General features: G+C 43.5%; 1 long non-coding RNA gene across 8 annotated transcripts in view; it reads right to left on the bottom strand.

The window, feature by feature from the left end:
* Nucleotides 1-674: 674 nt before the first annotated feature.
* Nucleotides 675-18,712, bottom strand: part of LOC140454086 (uncharacterized) — a 55,465-nt gene continuing 37,427 nt past the window's right edge. For 5 of the 8 annotated variants that reach the window (XR_011952649.1, XR_011952650.1, XR_011952648.1 and 2 more), the window contains 2 exons: nucleotides 13,895-14,022; nucleotides 675-8,559 (listed from right to left, as the gene is read on the bottom strand). This is a non-coding gene — a long non-coding RNA (uncharacterized lncRNA). The remainder of the gene's footprint in view (nucleotides 8,560-13,894; nucleotides 14,023-18,712) is intronic. The other 3 variants (XR_011952652.1, XR_011952655.1, XR_011952651.1) reach the window with 2 other exon arrangements.

Below are 18,712 nucleotides of genomic sequence, written 5' to 3'. Positions count from 1 at the left end.
GCAGCTCGTCATGCCATTGAATTTTCTCATTTAACCATTTTTTTTTCCCTTCCCCGCTTGAATTTGTCATTGGGAGCAAACCAGTAATTACTATTGTAAGGTTTTGTTTTTGACCCTCTACATCACCTCTTTAATTAACTGCGGACTGTTTTAATCTTTTCCCTAAAAATGTCATTCATACCAATATATACAATAATTTCGGGCTTCTAAATCACACCTTCAACAATATGCTTGAGACTTTCTGGGACGTTCTTAATCCTAGTACAGGGAGAACAATAAACTATCCTAAATTTTCGCTGACTGTCACAGAATCTCCTGTTTATGCCCCTGACAGGGGGCATAATGCTGCCTAATATAAGATTTATTCCAACAGTCCAATAACCGATGGCTCTTCCATTTTCCTCAGAGAGACTAACCCCTTCATCAGTTCCAAAAGCTAGATATCTGTTTGATAGAGGAATTGCCACCGGAGATTGTTGAACTACCTTCTTACCTGTCCTGACAGTCACCCAGCTATCTGACTGATTTTGTTGCATAACAACTTCCAGCCATCTCCTTCTCTTGCTTACATATATGGCCTTAATATTATTATACCTATAAACAGAATTTTTCATGACATTAAAATAGAAAATATATCCGTATACATATCAAACATATAAAAAATAAATAAAATCAACCATTTGAAAAACTAATTCAACAAAAATATTCCTCTTCAATAAATTTCTCGAAGAAAAAAGTCTCCTCCAGAGCTGAACGCGTGTAGGACTCCTGAATAAAGGCACATCTTCATTTTAAAAAATAGTTTTTGAAACAAAAAACTACTTTTGCATTTAAAACAAAGAAGAAGACTTTTGAAACATATATAGACTTTTCTAGTTTATTTTTGTAGACCCACCCCCCTTGAAAAGCTCGTTAAAACAATGTCTGTTTTGAAAAAAAAATGATTTTTTTTTGCTTGTTTTCTTTTGGTTTGTTTTTGAATTTTAGTAAAACAGAATGGAAAAAATAATCTTATATTAATAAACTATATGAACTTCATTAAATGGGAAATAAAAACTATAATTAATCTTAAACTATGCTTGCAATCCAAGGAGCAGCTGTAAGATCCATACTGCTCTAAGAACGCGTATTAAAACTGTTTTTTTACAATTTAAAGAAGAGTGGGCATATGTTCTAATAATTTGCTTCAAATGCAAGGTAGACTTTGCGATATGATTTGATCTCCTAACATGTGTATATGTGCAGCATTTATTTGAATCTTTATCCTCATCTCTCCAGCTCTTTCAAGCAATCATATGAGCCTGTGTCCATTCTGCAGATGAACAATTCCTTCAGCTCTGAGTATTGCAGGGAATGTTACAAAGAACATTATCCAGGTCCACGTAAAATACAAATGTTGCAGACGAAGTAAGCCCAACACTAGTCCAATATTAAACACATGCAAGCATTATGAATAAAACATACAGAGACGAATAGTATAAAAGGAGAATTCAGCTACATGTCAAAAAAAAATCTGTGGCTCTCCAAAAAAAAAAATCCTCAACTGCATCACGCTGTAAATTCACCAGAATAGGAAGAACAAGAGACTGAAATTCTTAATTCTTCTCCTTTGAACAACATCTGAAGAACACGAGAAATAAGACAAGTCTTATCTGTGAGCTTCATAACTGATGATGATGAGAATGTGAGGGATGGATTTTGGGGGGAATGATAAATAATGTTATGGATGACACAAAGATTAGGTGGGTGGTTCACAGTGAGGAGGAACATGTTCGTTTAAATATGATATAAATGGCTTGTTCAGGTGGCTAGATCAATGGCTGATGAAATTTGACTGATAAATGTGAGGTGATACATTTCAAAAGTAACCAGACAAGAGAGAGTACTCAAACGATGATGAGGAGTTAGATGTTTTTGAAGCAGAGGAGGTTGAGAGGGATTCCTGATTGAGGCATTTAAGAGCATGATGTTTACGGACAGTTTGAACAGAGAGCAGCTCTTCCCCTTACTCGAGTGCTCAATACAAAGGAGACATAATATTGAAGTGAAAGTGATCTCACCATTAATCTGTAAAGCTTAATTGCAGATTGATGTTGAATTTAGATTCCAGCATTTGAAGTGGCGGCATTGGAATCTGAGTTCCCAGAATATTATCTTGATCGCTGAATCAGCAGTTGGCGATAATACCACCAGAACATCACTTTCATCTTATCATAGTTTTCTTTGTTAAGGTATTAATAACGTTTATCTTTTTGCAATTCCTCTTCCACTCAGGAATAAACTTTAATTGATGTGTTTTTACTATCTTCCTAAGTATTTGCCATTATTCTTCAAATGTTCTGCCCTTCAATGTTATTTTTTCGAGTCCACTCAGGCCAATCCTTCCATATAATTATCACTGCCCGATACTAAAACCCTTGTATCTTTGAATCTGAATGTGAAACTCCAGCATGTTACAGTCACTCTTTCTAGAGGATCCTCTGCGATAAGATGATTTATCACTCCTTCCTCATTATTCACACCAAATTTAAAAGCCAGTGTTCTTGTTTGTTGTCCTAAGAAATAATCCCTCATACATTCTGTGCATCGTTATTTGAGGCTACCCTTGCCAAATAGATTAATTAAGCCACAGATTGCTCACTCTTGTGCCCTTCTCACAAACCATAGTTATTCCCTGGTTTTTGAAAGTATGTTTGGAGGATGGGAGTATTGTGGCATGAAATTACTCCTAGAAGCAGGTTTGCTTCCATGTGCTTTATTTGGATCCAAACTGATTTGTCATTTTGGCCTCCCGCGCTAATGTCATTTTTAATGCAGCCTTGATATCATTCTTAATCAATGCAGCAACTCAACCTGCTGTACGTTCTTGTCTGAGTACTGAGTACCCTTGGGCATTTCACTTCCCAACACTGACCTTCCTGTAACCACCTTTCTGTAAGCCCCACCAGGCCGTATCGTTTTAACTCTGTTTGTGCTGTCATTTTTTCCAAATATTCCATGTATTCAGGTACAAGGTATTTACATAAGTTTTATTGGATTGGTTTATCTCCTTTAATACTTTTGGCGCACGTCACACTCTCCATTCTTATTTTTTGATCTCCGATAATACCGAACATATTATTTCCACTCACGTTTTTTAAATTGCTATGATTATTTTCCTCAGCATAGTCATTAGTCTGGCCCTGCCTGTCTATTCTATTAAACTCTAATTTCAGCTCAGTTGCTGTCCTGCTGCTCTAATTTTCAGTCTCCTGCATTATTCATTTAACTCCACCTAAGATGCATCATCAAACCTCCCTGCCAGGATGTTGGTGGCCCTCCAGTTAAAATGGACCCTGTCCTTTTTTACAGGTCCCACCTGCCTTGGACAAAATCCCAACGAGCCATAAATCTGAAACCCTCTTCCTGAACCAGTTCTTCAACCACATATTAAAGTTTTCTCTCTTCATCTTCCTTATCCCACTTCCACCTAGCACGAGGAGTAACCCAAGATTACAACCCTGGATATCCTGCCTTTCCACTCAGGCCACTCCCTGCACTCTCCTTGCAGGATCTTGTTACATTTCCTGCCAATGTTATTGATACCAATGTATACCACTGGCTGTAAACCCTCCCCTTCAGTATGCCCTGAGCATTCTTGGAGACATCCCTGACACTCGCACCAAAGACACTTTTTGTGAAGAATGCATAGAATCGTCGAATCACTATATTGTGGAAATAGGCCATTTGGGTCAACATGCCCATACTGACCCTCCAAAGAGTAACCCACCCAGACCCGTCAGCCTATTCTCATACTCTACATTTACCCCTGACTAATACACCTAACCTACACATCCCTGAACACTATGAGCGGAGTAACCTGGCCAGAGCCAGTCTCCTACCATATATGGATTCTGTTTTCGCACCACAGATACTGCCAGTACTTCTGAGCATTCCCAGCAACTTCTGGTTTTGTCACCAATGATGATCACATACTGATCAAAACGTATCCAACTCAGATCTGAAAAAAAAACTGAATTCATTTTCTCAATAAAAATCCAAATATTTGATGATTCAAAAATCACCGCAAATATCCATTAAATTATTTTTGTTTGGTCCATGATTGTCATTTGTTCACTTTGCCAATCCATGAATAAAAGACATGTTTGCATGTTTTGTGCATTATCTTTTGGGAGGAGGTAGAGAGAGGTGATGGAGGGGCTGGGACCGGGGGTTGCTGGGAAGTTTAATTTCCCACTAAAAACGGACTTACCTGGAGCATCAGGCCTCCATTTGCAGCAACGGTGAGAGCGAGGAGCGGAGTGGGAGAGGACGACTTGTGCGCTGGGATGGTAAGTGATCTGACATATTTTTCCAGCGATTGAACGAGAAACACTACACATGTACAATGTCTCCCACCCCGAACTCCTCATCTAACCAAAGCAAAAGAACTCTGTACTGTGTTGATAAGGTGCTTCTCTTCTTTTTTTTAATCCTGTGATTGGTTAAAGAAAACCCTTCCCTTTACCGTATATCAAATTTAAGACCAAGTTAAGCTTTAGAGTAAAAGTGACAGGAGATCTCAGAGCCATGTTATGCTCCACTTGCTCAATGTGGGAGCTGAGGGACACAGCTGCTGTCCCTGTTCTCATGCAGGACGTGTGTCCATATCCCTGCACTCTCCTTGCAGGAACTTGTCACGTTTCTTGCCAATGTCATTGGTACCAATGTGTACCACAGCCGCTGGCTGTTCAGCCTCCCCTTCAGTATGTCCTGAGAATGCTCGGAGACATCCCTCAAACTCGCACCAAAGGCACTTCTTATGAAGAACACATCGACGGGATGATGGCTCTGGAGCGGCGGATGGACTCACCTTGGAGCACCCACAATGTGGGGTAGATAGCACATTCAGTGAACTGATCACATCACAGATTAGGATTGCTAAAGGAGAAAGGGAATTTGTGACCAAAAGCAGAGAAAGAGAGGTGACTCTGCGGTCACCTCTCTCCTTAGCAGGTATACTGTTTTGGATCCTGTTTGGAAAGATGGCTCACCAGGAGAAGACAGCAGTAGCCCCGTTAAGTGCACCGTGGTTGGACCTGCTGTTCAGAAGGGCGGGAAAAATACTGGAAGGGCAAAGTCATTGTAAAAGGAGTAGATAAGCATTTTTCTGTTCGAAGTCAAGTCTCCCGAATGGTATGTGGCCTTTCAGGTGCAAGGGACAGTGATGCCTGGGATCGACTGCAGAACATTCTGAAGGGGAAGGGTGAATATCCAGTTTTCATGGTCCATGTAGGCACCAATGATATAGGTTTAAAAAATCAGGATGAGCTCCTACAAACAGAATTTAGGGAGTTAGGAGTCAAGTTAAGAAGTAGGACCTCAGAGGTTTTAATCTCAGGATTGCTACTAATGCCACGTGCTAGTCAGAGTAGAAATGAAAGAATAGAATTGCTTGAGAGATGGTGCAGGAGGAAAGAGTTCTGATTTTTGGGACATTGAGACTGGTTATCTGGGAGGTAGGACCATTACAAATTGGACAGCCTACACCTGAGCTGGAATGGAAATAATGTCGTTCGGGGTACTTTTACTAATGCTGCTTCGGAGGGTTCAAACTAATGTTGTAGTGGGATGGGAACCAAATGAGGAGCTTCGTCGATATTAAGGAAATAACAACTGCAGCCTGTAAGGAAATAGATAATGAAGTCAGCGTGAATTAGGGGAAGAGTCGGCAGGGAGGAGATGATGAACACAAAGGGACAGGTTATCTGAGGTGCATTTGTTTTAATGCAAGAAGTGTAGTATGTGCAGATAAACACAGGGCTTGGAGTTGATATTATTGCTATTACTGATACTTGGTTGAGGGAAGGGCATGATTGGCAAGTAAAGATCCCAGGATATCAATGCTTCAGGTGGGATAAACGGGGGGGGGGGGAGAGTAAAAGGGGTATAGGAGTTGCATTACTGGTCAAAGAGGATACCACAGCTGTGCTGAAGGAGGGCACTATGGAGGACTCAAACAGTGAGGCAATAAGGGTAGAGCTCAGAAATAGGAAGGGTGCAGTAACAATATTGGGGCCTCCCAACAGTGAGCGTGCGCTGAAAGTACAAATATGTAAACAGATCATGGAAAGATGTGGGAACAACATGGTGGTGGTGAAAGGCGATTTTCGCAACATTGACTGGGGTTCACTTAATATTTGAGGACTGGATGGAGCAGGATTTGTAAAGAGCAGCCAGGAGGGTTTTTTGAGCAGTATATAAACAGTCCAACACTGGAAAGGGCCATTTTTGTCCTGATGCTGGGGAATGAGCCTGGCCAGGTGGTTGAAGTTTCAGTTGGGGATAACTTTGGGACTATTCATCACAATTCCATACGTTATAGAATACGCAAGGACAAAGACGAGAGTTGTCCTAAAGGAAGCGTGCTAAATTGGGGGAAGGACAACTATACCAAAATTCAGCAGAAGTTGAGGAATATAGATTGGGAGCAGTTTTTTAAAGGTGAATCCACATTTGATGCGTGGGAAGCTTTTAAAGAGAGGTTGATTAGAGTTGAGGTCAGATATGCTTCTGTGGAAATGAGGGGTAGGAATGGCAAGATTAGGGAACCATGGATGACAGGTGTAACTGTGAGACTAGTTTAGTGGCAAAAGGAAGTGTACATAAGGTCTAGACGACTGAAGACAGACAAAGCTTGGGAAGAAAGTCGGGAATGTAGGACCAATCTGAAACAAGGAATTAAGAGGACTAAAAGGGGGCATGAGATATATTTAGCAAACATGATTATGGAAAATCCCAAAGACTTTAATTCATATGTAAGGAGCAAGAGGGTACCTAGAGGAAGGGTTGGACCACTCAGGGACAAAAGAGGCAAGTTATGCGTGGAGTCAGAGTCAATGGGTGAGATTATTAATGAGCAGTTTGTATCAGTATTCACCAAGATGAAATGTTGAGATTAGGTATGGATGCTTGATACCTCTAGGTCAAGCTGAAATAAGGAAGTGTTGGTTATTCTAAAAGGCATTAAAGTGGCCAGGTTCCCAGTTCCGGATGGGATCTTGGATGAGGGAGGAAACAGGTGGGACCATATCTTTGCAGCATCTTTGAGCACGGGTGAAATCCCGTAGTACTGGGAAATTGCTAATGGTGTTCCCTTGTTTAAGAATGGCGACCCTGACGTTAGTGGTATGGAAGCTGCTGGAGAAATACTGAGGGATAGGATATATTCCCAGTTGGAAGAAAATGTGCTCATCAGTGATAGGCAACATAGTTTTGAGCAGGGAATGTCATGTCTTGCCAACTTAACAGAATTCTTTGAGGAAGTGACAAAGTTTCTTGTTGAGTGACGGTAATTAGATGTCATATAAATGGACTTTAGTAAGGCGTTTGATCGGGTTCCCCATGATACGCTGTTTGACAAAGTGAAGTCGCATACGGTCCAGGCTGTACGAGTTAGATGGATAGTCCAGTCCCCTATTCCCTTTCTTCTTCTTGGCTGTCTTTTCTGTAGCGTGATCTGCTCTCTGTGTGAGCTATTCCTCTAACTCTCAGCATCACAGATGTCCCATAGAGTCTCTAGTTACTATCTGAGCTCCAAGACCCAGTGTCCATCTAGGACACGAGCAGGGGCTATGACTTCCCAACGGAACAGAACATACTTTCCATCTAACAAACATGTCTTGTCATGTCTTAAAATGCAACATTTCTAGAATAACTTAATTAATTACTTAGAATTCAATTAACATCAGGGGGAAAAAAACCAATATGGTTAACTCCCTTATATAACTGTGGCTTGCTGAGGGTAATATATATATTGGCTCAGAATTTCACTTCTCTCTCTTATTTCTGAGTTCAATCCTTATTTCAGAAGTTGAAAAAATAAATTTGCTAACTTCTATCAATTTACTGACAGTCGCTAATAATCTGCCAATGAATTTACAGCCTTTTCTGTGAAGGCTCTTGTACTTCTTCCAAACTCAGTGCAGGCAGGTCCCAGCAGCAGAAAGTTATCTCTGTGACGCCCAGGTAAGAGTAATCCTCCAGCTCCCCCTCCACTCTGCTCCCTCACAGGGTCACCGTCACTCTGACTCCCAGGTACATGTAATCCTCCAGCTCCCACTCCACTCTGCTCCCTCACAGGGTCACCGTATCTGTGACTGCCAGGTACATGTAATCCTCCAGCTCCCACTCCACTCTGCTCCCTCACAGGGTCACCATCTCTGTGACTCCCAGGCACGATTTGGCCATGATCTGCAGTGCTGATTTATATCCTCCCACTTTGCTGCCTCTGTAAATCCCAGGTGTGACTGAGCCTCATGCTCCTGCTCCAAGTTGCTCCGTCACATGGTCACTCCCTCTGTGACTCGGTGCTGATTTCGAGCCTCCTGCTCTGCTGCTTCTCCAACTCCGAGTCCCAGTCAGCCCCGATCCTCGCTGCTGATTAATATTCTCCCGCTCTGTGCTGCTCTCTCGCAGGCTCTCTCCCTTTGTGACTCCCAGGTAATGATAGGCCTCAAGCCTCAGCTAAGATTTTCACATCCCATTCCGCATTGCTGCCTTACAGAATCGCTGTTGTGCCTGGAAGACAGTGGGAAAGAGGAGGATTAGACAGAGCAGAGGGTGTTACAGTGGTTGAGCGAGCTATATGGGGTGGAACAGGTTATCTGGGGAGCTAGGCAGACCTGCAGTGTCGAAAACAGGTTATTGGAAGATACAGTGAGAGTTGCAGACACCAAAGAAGGCGAAGGAAATAGAGATAGTAGCTTGTTCATGATGGAGCTCTGTAGAGTCAAAGTGTTTTTTCTGTGCTGCTTACAGAGATGTGTAGACTTCAACAAATACAAATTGAGAGCCAACAAGTGTTGTTTGGTAGTGGAGACTGTTGGGTGTTACAGAGTTAGAAGACGTAGAATAACTGGGGGGAATATAAACTTTTGGAGCATTGGTGGTGTTCAAAGACCCTCAGGACATGAGGAGGTGCAGAGAATGGGAGCATTCGAAATAGTGGGATTGTGGGGGCTGGAAGTCCCGAGATGGATAAGGAGGATGAAAAGTTCCAATTTACCACACGCAACCATCATAATTATAGAGATTTAAGGAAGGGTACCTGTGCTGTCATTGATTACAGTTATATGGAGAGTTACAGAAGCTGAAGGGGTTACACATTTAAAAAGGGAGAGATTTTAGGTGATCAGAAATTTAAACAAGAATAAAGAAATGTTAGAGATCTCTAACACAGATGGGAATGGAAGAGATGAGATAGTGTGAGGAACTATAAGAGTTATAAGTCGGGGAGGATGTCAGATATAAAAGGGACAGCTGCATTGTCTGTGTGCAGTTTGAGACATGAGGAGTGTTGTAGCGCCTGCTGGAGGCTACATGGATAACAACAGTCCCAACTGCTGGTGCAGTGACTCAGGAAGGCAGCTCACCACCACTTTCGCAGGGACCACTCCAAATCAAAGCTCATGTTCACCAATGAATGCAGGAATAAAAGATCTACAAGTAGCACTGAGGTCACTCAGGAAGGCCCTTTCAACAGCACTTCATAAACCCGGAACCACTATACCCTGGAAGGACAGGAGCTCCAGGTGCATGGAAACATCTGCATTTCCAAGGTGCCCTCCAAGGCACGCACCATCCTCCCAGCACTGTGTCTGTCCCTACACCCAAAGGACTGCAATGGGTCAGGAAGGCAGCTCCCCACCACCTTCTCCAGGGAATTGCAGATGGGAAGGTAATGGTAAAACTCTGCTGTTTACAGCCAGACAGAAAAATAAATCTAGCAGTGTGTGTGAAATGAAATTTCCGTTTCAGAACAACTTGCTGAACGTGGATAGATGATTTGTCTGATTGGCACAAGGCAGAGAGTGTGAAGAAAGGGGTCTTTTTCACGATGGGAACTGGTGATGGGGGGAGCACCGCAGGGGTCAGTGTTGGGACTACACTCTACACGTTATTCATTCAGAGTCTGAACAAAGGATGTGAAGGGGTAAGAGAAATGGTTTTCCAAGAAAGATTTCAGAGATGAAATTCGTGTCATATGAGGAGCAGGTGAAGTCTCTGGGTCTGCACTTGATGAAGTTTCAGAGGTGTTGGCAGAATCTCATTCAAACTTACAGAATACTGAGGGGCCTGGATGGAGTGGACGTGGGCAAGATGTTTCCACGAGCAGGAGAGACTAGGGGCCAAGGGCACAGCTTCAGAATGAAGGGACGACCCTTTAGAATAGAGATGTGGAGGAATTTATTCAGTCACAGGGTGATGGATCTGTGGAACTCACTGCCTCATGGGGCTGTGGATGCGAAGTGATTCAGTGTATCTTACTCGGAGATAAGCAGGTTCTGGATGAATAAGGAGGTCAAGGGTTACAGGGAGTGAGAGAGTGGGGTTGAGAAACAATTCATACACAATCGAATAGTGGAATAGACCTGATGGATTGAATGGTCTAATTCTATCCCTATACATGATGGTCTTATGGACTGCGCTTATTCCATAAGTTTCTAAGTGTGCAGTTAGTATTTCTGGCATATCGTTTAACATACATCCCAGCACTTTCGTGATTATTGCTGTCAGGTCTTGGTTTCAGATCAACTGCAGAACGCTACGCTCTGGCGTCACTTGGGAATCCTGGTGTATAAATCTCAGAAAGGTAGCATACAGGGACAGCAGCTCATAGAGAAAGCAAATGGAATGCTGGCATTGATTTCAAAGGGAATGGAGAATAAAAATAGGGAAGGCTTGTAATAAATATAGAGGACTCCTGTCAGCCCACAGTGAGAATATTGTGCACAGGTTTGGTCCCATATCTGGAGGGAAAATGCCCTTGCATTGGAGGAAGCCCAGAGAAGGTTCACCAGGCTGATCTTCAAAATGGAGGGATATTGATGAGAAGAGGTGGAGAGGTTGAACTTGCAGTCGTTATAATTTAGAAAATGTGGCAAATTTATTGATACACCAAAGATTCTTGTGTTCTTACAGATTCTGTACTGAGACATTGTTTCACTGAGCAAGGATCTGTAACCGGAGATGAAGAGGAATACAGTTACCAGAGAAACTAACAGAGAAAAGCTGGGCTGTGGAGACTGGAGGATGTTACAGAGTTCGGTGGTTTGAGATCACTGTTGGTGGTTATAGATCAGGTGGTTGTCGGGCTGAAAAATGTCAAGTAGAGTTACAGGATTATCAGTTCTGAAGGATTTACAAAGACCGGGAGGAATATAGGGACTAGAGATGACACAGTAGTAGTTGGAGCTACAGAATTTTTAGAGCAAGGGAGTGTTATAGACACTGGAGGGTAGACAGATGGGGTGGTATTTGGAGCTACAGGCGTTTATCGAGAAAGGAAGGATTGGAGGGACTGGAGAGTACACAGGTAGGGGTGGTTGTTGGAGCTGCAGGTGTTTATAGAGACTGGGAGGATTGTTGGTGCTGGTAATCACACTGACATGGACAAGAGTTGGAGCTGCAGGAGTGAGTGAGATAGGGAGGTTTGAAGGGGCTGGATCAGTTCACACAGCCAGGGAGAAGTGGAGGGATTGGAGGAGCCAGAGATGCTGAGGGTTGTAGGGCTGCAGAAGTTCAGAGAGTTACTGAGGACTGTGAAGGCAGGTTTGCAGCATTCCCATCAGTTACACAGAGATGTAGAGTGCTGTTCTGGAGTGGGTTACAAAAATCAAGAGGGTTGCAGATACTGGAAGATATGACAAAGACAGTGAGCTGCAATATTTGAGGAGGTTACAGCGAGAGGATGCGTTGAGGAGTTAGAGGCTGCTACAGGTGTTAAACATGCTGCAAGGGATCAATAACCTTACTCGATCAGGGGGATTTGAAGCTCTGGAGATAAAGGATGAGAATTGCAGTAACTGAATAATATCACACAGATGGGGAGAAACATATGAGTTAGAGGAGTTATGACATGAGATGGGCTGTATTCAATTGAGTCAGGAAAGATACAGCGAAATCTGAAGGGACCACAGGTGATCAAAAGGACAGGGAGGCTTCTCACTGTCGGATTGGGTCAGTTTAAGCAGGCATGGGGTATTTTATGGAATTGTGCTACTTACAGAGATTAAGAGAGTTGTATAGAATTGAGGAAAGAACAGCGATATGGAAGGCTGTAATTAATGAAGACTTTTGTTGATGTCAGATGCTGAGGTTCTGGAAGGAATATGGACCGGCAAGCTGTACAATCTGTCAGAGCGTACAGAGACAGGAATAGCAATAGATTCTGGAGACACAAACACAGATAGGGAACATTGCAGACACTGGAGGAGGTTTCTGCTTTAGGGATGGTTGTAGGGGAGTGTAACGTTTACACAGATAGGGGTGTAAGAGCAGATGAAGGTTATGGAAATGATTAGATTGATGGGGAGACTGGATGAGCTTACATTGATAGGGCGGGTGATAGCGACGGGAGGATGTTACATAGATAATAAGTCTTGTAGAAACTGATCGGGAGTCACAAGCATTGGAGCTGGTTCCACAGATCGGGGGTTTTACAGGGTCCTGAGAGGATTACGCAGATATGGAGGTTTGTAGGATGTCCACATTTTCAGAGTGTTTCAGGAATGGGAAAGGTTACACGGTTAAGGAAGGATGTTGGAGCTCTGGGAGTTCACAGAGACTCGGAGGTTTGAAGGGGTTGGGGCTGATTATGGATAGATGGATATATTTAGGGGCAGTAATATGGAACACAGAGGGAGAGTTTAGATTTGATTCCCTACAGCATGAGAACAGGTACTTCGGCACAACAATTCCACACCAACTCTCCAAAGAGTAATCCACCCAGACCCACTTCTCTCCGACAATGCACCTAACACTATGGACAATTTAGCATGGCAGATTCACCTGACCTGCACATCTTTGGACTGTGGGAGGAAACTGGAACACCTGGAGGAAACTCACGCAGACACAGGGAGAAGGTGCAAACTCCACACAGACAGACAGTCACCTAACGCTGGAATCAAACCTGGGTCCCTGGCACTGTGAGGCACCATCGATCACCACTGAGCCACCGTGCTGCCCCAAATTGCAGCATTACACAAAGAGAGAGTGTTTGAGGTGCTGGGAAGACTGTAGGGAGTGGACGAGCAAACAGAGATGTGGAGTGCTGCTGTGGCTTGAAAAGGGTCTGGAGGTGTTCATATCGGTAAGGAGGTCGGTAGGTTTGGGAGAAGGTTACTGTGGTCGGGTGGTGCTATAGGCCAGGAGGCAGGAGTGTGATCGGACCTGCAGAAGGTTACAGTGAAATCATGTTTTCTTGGGGCTTGAGGAAAGTACACAGGTGGGTATTTTGCTCCAGGCTGTAGGATTTTACAGAGACGGGGTTACTGTAAGTATTGTGCAAAACTACAGAAATGGGAATTATTGTACTGAGTGCAGGATGAGATTGGGCATGTTATCGATATTGGAGCAATTTACATACAGAGAGAGTCGTCAGCATCGGAGTAGGTTTCAAATATACAGCGGGAATTTGGGAGGGGTGAAGGTTACAGAAATAGGAACATTTCTGGGAATTATAAGCATTCAAGACATTGGCACAAACAAGTTAGACCGAAAGGCATGTTTCCTTGCTGTATAACTATCACACGACAAGAGATAGCGTGAGGAGGGAATATAGAACAGAAAGATCCCAGGTTTCAATACCATCTCCTTGAGGGAGGCCAGCTTTCCCCTCTGTTGAACTGATCCTCACGAAGACTGCACAGGCCTGAATTTATAACTGTCAACTTACTGTATTGACACAGGAAGGCTCAGTACAGCAGAGATGAAAATTAACAAGAGGTGGGGTTTGAGCCTGGGACCATCATGGTCTGCGTTTACCCTTCCACACTGAATCTGTGTCACGTCTTCTAGACCAAAGTTCGATCCCTTAAATGCACTCTGTTCTGTTCACTGTGAGTGATCTTACCTCGCTGCAGGATTTACTGAAGGTTCCAGATCTCACACTCCATCTCTCTGGTTGACCAATTGTCTTGAGTGTGGTGATGGACAAGACAGGAATTGGGAATACTGTTGAGTCAAGAGCATCCTGAGTATCTACAGGAGATAGAGAAACAGACAGAATAGGAAATTAGACTGATGCAGTGAGGGTTACTGGCACTGAGAATGGCACTGAGTCCAATAGAGATCTGCAAAATCCCAGTCTCCATCCCTGGTCTGTGTTGCCTTATCTCCCTGGAGTGGAGAATTCTGTTGGCTCAGTTAATGCTGTCATTCCATCTGCCTTGTTGCAAATGCATGGCGCGTGCCACCGAGAGAGGGCATTTGAGGGATGGTTAGAGGTCACAGAGTGGGAGAGATGTTTGGGGGCTCGACAATGTTGCAGGGTTGAACGTAGTTACAGTTGCTACAGAATGTTCGCAGGACAAAACATTTTATTGTTTGGAGGAAGTTAGAGAGATAAGGCGTCTTTGATTAGACTTCAGAGATAGGGATGTGTGGGGTTGTGGATCGTTACATGGACTGTGTTGGTCAGGGCGTAGAAACATTCACATAATTCCAAGATGTGGTACATTTAGCAACAGTTGTGGGATGTGGAAAATATCACAGTGATAGGGACGATGGTATGGACTGGAGAATATTACAGGGAAAGGGAGGGTAGTATGGACTGGAGAATGTTGCAAGCACATGGAAGATGATATAAGCTGGAGAATGCTGCAGCAATAGAGGGGAGTATATAAACTGGAGGATGTTGCACGGACAGGGATGAAGTTGTAGACTGGATACAGTTAGAAGGAGAGATGAATTTATGCACTGGAAGGTATGTCAGAGAGAGTGAGTGGTGTGCATGCTGCAAGATACGACAGGAATTGGGAAGTTTCTTGAGACTGGAGAAGAGAGTGATAGAGAGTCTTGTGAGTGATCAGATTCACTTATGAGCATAGGATGTGCTACAGTGAGTAGAGCCTTTTGCAGATATAAATGAGGATAAAATGGCCACAAAGCCGTAACACCTATATATAGGTATATAGGAACTGAAGGAATTGAAGAGATTACACAGGCTAGGAGTGTTGTGTGCAGTGGAGGAGATTAACCTGATAGGGAAGCTTTTAGAGACTCAAAAATGTTAGGAAATAATGGGAGTTGCAATGGTGAGAGCAGGTTTCAACAATTCGGAGGATATAGACCTGAAGGAGCTTTGACAGATAGCGATGGTACAGTAAAGGAATTGTAGTGGCTTCCGTTTCATAAACAATCCATAAGCACTTAAAACAGCCTGTTTGACATGTGCATTATCTCTCGACCATTCATCAGACAGCGCTGCAAATCTTTCACTGGCTCTGCCTACCAGCTTAGACTAAACTAGCATTACCCAGAAGACCTCGGGCCACTCTATCTGTCGATGCAATATTTCAAATGAAATACAGAGTTCCTTGACAGTAGAGTCACAGGCAGTTAGGATAGTGAAGAAGGCGCTTGGTATGCATTCCTTTATTGGTCAGAGTATTGAGTACAGGGGTTGGGAGGTCATGTTGCGGGTGTACAAGACAGTGGTTAGGCCACTTTTGGAATGCTGCATGCAACTCTGTTCTGCTTCCGATCAGAATGATTTTGTGAAACGTGAAATGGTCCAGAAAAGATTTACAACAACGTTGCCAGGGATGAGCGAAAGGGAGATTTTGAACAGGTGATGGTTGTTTTTCCTGGAGAGTCGGAGGCTGAGGGTGACCTTATAGAGGTTTATAAAATCAAGAGGGGCATTGATAGGGTAAATAGACAAAGTCTTTCTCCTGGGGTGTGCGAGTCCAGAATTATAGGGTAAGGTTTAGGATGAGAGTAGAAAGATATAAAAGATAAAAAGGGGCAACTTTTTCACGCAGAGGATAGTACATATATGGAATGAGCTGCCAGAGGAAGTGGTGGAGGCTAGTACAATTGCAACAGTTAAAAGGCATCTGGATGGGTAAATGAATAGGAAGGGTTTAGAGGGAGGTGGGCCGGATGCTTGCAGGTGGGACTACATTGGGTTGGGATATCTGATCTGCAGGATGGGACCATGAATGGGTTGTGGAACCTGCAGGATGTTATGATTTGAACCACAGGTAATGTTTGATTGGATCTTTCAGCGAATCTTACAGATGGTACAATTGCAACATTTAAGAAGCATTTGGATGGATATATGAATAGAAAGGGTTTGGAGGGAGATAGTCCAGGTACTGGCAATCTAGTCCCAATCTGGGACTAGATTGGTTGGAATGTCCTGTCGGCATGGCTAGGTTGGAATGAAGGGTCTGTTTCCATGCTGTGCATCTCTATGACTGTAAGATCGGTTGAATGGTCCAATCAAAAATTACCTGTGGTTCAAATCATAATATCCACAAGGTTCCACAAGCCATCCCCTGTCCTCTCCTACAGGTTCAATGAATCCCGGAACCTCTAACCTTCTACAAGTCCCACATCCCTTCCGACATTTGGACCATCCTCCAGGTTCTGCAGCCCTTCATACCTCGGAACATGGCCCAGACTCTCCAACTCCTCCTTCCTCTGCAATGTTGCCCAGAAGAGCACTGGAGGATGGTGGGGGTTACAGAGATACGGAGGGACATCAGGATGGGAGGATTTTGCAGACATTAGGAATATAGGGACTTGAGGAGGTTTCACAGTTTATGAGTGTTTTAGGGACTGGAGGAACTTACAAAGATAGGGATAGTTTTAGATTGGAGGATTCTGCAGAAAACCTTTACGTGGTTAAAGGCAGGAATCTTAGCAGCGTGCAGGAACAAAGGGATCCTGTGTCTCTCAGGTTACCATCCAAGTTGACAGGCTGTTAAGAAGGCGAATGGTGTGTTGGCTTTCATTAGCAGGGGGATTGAATTTAATAGATGTGAGACTTTGACGCAGCTCTACAGAACTCCAGTTAGACCACACTTCAAATATTGTGAACAGTTCTCTTCACTTCATTATAGGGAGGATGTTGAAGCTTTAAAGACAGTGCAGAAGAGATTTAGCAGGATGCTGCCTGGACTGGAGGGCATGCCCATAGAAGGTAGGTTGTTGAAGCTAGGGCTTTTCTGATCAGAGCGAAGGAGGAAGAATGGTGACTTGTTAGAGGTTTACAAGGGAATGAGAGGCATGGATAGAGTGGAGAACGAGAGATTACTTCCCATGGCGAAATGGTTATCACAAGGGGACATAAGTTGAAGGTAATTGGCAGATTCTTGAGATCACACTTTGGAAAGCCTCCCATTTGCCAGTTGTTCCTTTTCCTTCAAACAGACTCACCCAATCGATTAGAATCATAATGTGGAGGTGCTGGTGTCGGAATGGGGGTGTACTAAGTTGAAAATCACCCAACACTCGGTTCCAGTTCAACTGGTTTATTTGAAAGCACTAGCTTTCAGAGCACTGCTTCTTCATCAGGTGGTTGTGGAGCACAATCCTAAGGTACAGAATTTATAGCAACAGGATGGCAGTGTCATGGAATATAATATCAAACAAATTTAGTTTAAGCCTTTCATCTGTTACAGTGATCACCAGCGCTTCCAAAGCGAGTTGGATTATAACTGGGCATTGTGCAATTTTAAATTCACGGCATTGACGCTGGCCAGATCCTGCAGAATGACCCCAAACCTGGCCCTGTTCCAGTTTTCTTCTTCAATCTGTGGACCTGCTGATCTTTTTTCCATAACTCTGAAAAAACGAAGACAGTTGTGGGCACTGGACCCAAAGTGCTCTCTGAATGACACTTCAGTCACTTGCCCGACCTCGTTTTCTGAGGGGAGGTCCAGTGTTGCACCCGCCTGAGTAGAGTAGGGCCCTCTGCATATTGATTTAGGAGCCTTCCTTGGACACACTGACAAATTGCCCTCCGGCCAGTTCTTCTTACACTCTATGTGGCCCAGTCAATACAGGGAATATTAAAATCTCCAGCCTGCACTCCTCTATTATTCCTATAGTTATCTGCAATCTCTCTACACAGCTGCTCCTCTGGTATCTGTTGGGTCTACGACAGTCTACAATACAGTCCCAACAAAGTGACAACCCCCCCCTTCTTCTTTCTAACATCTAACCATGTGGAATTTTAAATGAATATATGTTTCAAAAATTGGAATTAACAATCCATAAATAAGTATTGATAAAAATCCAAACACTTGACCTTCAGAAAAAGACAACAGTTCACTCTCATGTGGTCTGCACGACATACCCCCAGCAAAGTGTTTGCCTCTCAATAACCCTGTGAAATGGGCGAGCCAGCTGTTTAGCTCAAGGGCAGCAAGGGATGGGCAATAAAGGCTAGTCAGCCAGAGACACCCACGTCACATACCTGATTTTTTTAAAAATCCATTCAGATTGGTCCCAGCACAGTACCAGTGGAACAATGTCCTGGCCAATCACGTTGGTAGATTTATGGACAGGACTTTAAACTGACAGAGAGGATACAGGGACAGGCTTCAGGTGAAAGGAGCTCTCCAAATCCAAAGAGAAAACGTGAAGCATCAGAGCAGCGTGGGAATGTGACCGAAGACAACAGAAAGGAACAGGAAGGCACAAAGTTTAACTATAACCTTAGATTAGTAAATCCATTTGTCACAGGAAATTGTGGGAACGACGAAATTATGTTTTTTATTAATGGACAAAGTCTCTGCAACAAGGTAGTTGGATTTGTGACACAGAGATAAAAGGGATTTAGACACCAGAGAGATGTGGTTACAGGGCGAAAAAAAGGTGGAACGGAAATATTCAATAGTTCACAACCTTGTGCAAATTCAGGCAAAATGGACGACGC

The sequence above is a fragment of the Chiloscyllium punctatum genome, chromosome 28 (assembly GCF_047496795.1).
Source record: "Chiloscyllium punctatum isolate Juve2018m chromosome 28, sChiPun1.3, whole genome shotgun sequence".
NCBI lineage: Eukaryota > Metazoa > Chordata > Chondrichthyes > Orectolobiformes > Hemiscylliidae > Chiloscyllium > Chiloscyllium punctatum.
This window is presented reverse-complemented; position numbering and strand designations above follow the sequence as displayed.